Source organism: Mus musculus, chromosome 7, assembly GCF_000001635.26.
Source record: "Mus musculus strain C57BL/6J chromosome 7, GRCm38.p6 C57BL/6J".
Lineage (NCBI taxonomy): Eukaryota > Metazoa > Chordata > Mammalia > Rodentia > Muridae > Mus > Mus musculus.
In genome coordinates, this window is record NC_000073.6 from 11,564,918 (window position 1) to 11,566,821 (window position 1,904).

The 1,904-nt window shown below is 47.5% G+C and overlaps 1 pseudogene; it reads left to right on the forward strand.

Annotated features, from left to right (window-relative positions):
- Window positions 1-462: 462 nt before the first annotated feature.
- On the forward strand, window positions 463-1,291 carry Gm7848 (annotated as a pseudogene).
- The last annotated feature ends 613 nt before the right edge of the window (window positions 1,292-1,904 follow it).

Below are 1,904 nucleotides of genomic sequence, written 5' to 3' on the forward strand. Positions count from 1 at the left end.
GGTGGTTCACAACCACCCATAATGAGATCTGATGCCCTCTTCTGGTGCATCTGAAGTCAGCTACAGTGTACTTATGTATAATAATAAAGAAATCTTTGGACTGGAGCAGTCAGGGACTGAGCAAGCAGGGCCAACCAGAGCAAGCAGTGTTGACCAGAGGGAGCAGGAAGTCCTAAAAATTCAATTCCCAACAACCACGTGAAGGCTCACAACCATCTGTTCAGCTACAGTGTACTCACGTACATAGAATAAATAAATATATCTTTAAAAACACATACACTACAATCCTAGCACTTGGGAGATGGGGGCAAGATAATAAAGAATTCAAGGTCACCCTCAACTGTTCAAGGACAGCCATGAGATTGAGAATCAAGTCTTGAGTCGTTAGCAGGGTGAAAAGCGGCTACAATGCTGAGCAGAGGAGGTAGGAACCTGATTTCCAGAAGCAGCTTGGTAGGCACCATGGCGGGGAGCACCACCATCAAGGCAGTAAAGCACAAGATCCAGGTTCTGCAGCAGAAGGCTGATGATGCGGAAGAGAGGGCTGAGTGCCTAGAGCAGGAAGTGGAGTGAGAAAGGCAGGCCTGGGAGCAGGCTGAAGCTGAGGTGGCCTCCTTTTTACTGCAGGATCCAGCTGGTTGAAGAGAAGCTTGACCTTGCCTAGGAGCACCTTGCCACTGCTTTGCAGAAGCTGGAGGAAGCAGAGAAGGCTGCAGATGAGAGTGAGAAAGGTATGAAGGTGATTGAAAATAAGGGGTCTAAAAGACGAAGAAAAGATGGAACTCCAGGAATTCCAGCTAAAGGAAGCAACACACATTGTAGAAGAGGCTGATAGGAAGTATGAAGAGGTGGCTCATAAGTTGGTGATTATTGAAGGAGAATGGGAACGCACAGAGGAACGTGCTGAGCTGGCAGAGACCCGCTGGCAGAGGCCTGTTCCCGAGAGTTGGAAGAGCAGATCAGACTGATGGACCAGAACCTGAAGTGTCTGAGTGCTGCTGAAGAAAAGTACTCTCAAAAAGAAGACAAGTATGAAGAAGAAATAAAGATTCGTACTGATAAACTCAAGAAGCCAGAGACCTGTTCTGAGTTTGCTGAAAGATCGGTAACCAAACTGGAGAAGACCATTGATGACTTGGAAGATAAACTCAAGTGCCCCAAAGAGGAGCATTTCTGTACACAAAGGATGCTGGACCCTGCTGGACCTGAGCTAGAAGTAAACCTTCCCCATTCCTGCCCCGCGGCCACTCCTCCCTCTGACCTTGACTCTGCCAGAGGACAGCATCCCTGAAGCTGACTTTGAAACTGAGGGCTGATCTTTTTAACTGAAGGCTGCTTTCCCTCCTGCCACCCCCTCTACTCCTCTTGTCTTTTGCACAAACCTGCATCAGCCTCTTCCCAGATTTCCAGCGGGAGGGGCTGAACACCTTTTGGAACAATATTTAAGGGAATGTGAGCACAACACAGTGTCTTCAATGCAGTTGTGATATGCACATTGTGATTACTTTCAGTCTTAGCAACCATTTTTAACATTCTAAGCACTTCTGCTGCTTGGAGCAGCACATTTTAGCCTAATGGATACTGTCTCGCCATGGAGGAGAAACCCAGGATTGGGCCTGCCTTCCTGAGAGCCAGCAGAGCTCAGGCAGGCTCCTCTGTGGGAGAGCTCAGTGCTCTGCACCAAGTCTTAGCCAGACAACAGGGAGATTCTAGGAAGTCAGCCAAAAACAAAAAACTGTTCCGGGCTGTGAAGGTTTTCAGCTTTGGTTTCTTTGAACAACTTTACCCTTATTTTTATTTTGTACTTTTTCCATCAGATGTGACCAAATAAGACAGTGAGAAATCTGAGAAGCCCCACCTCCCATGGCCTCATGAATGTTAGGCAAACGTGCTACCATTTAGCA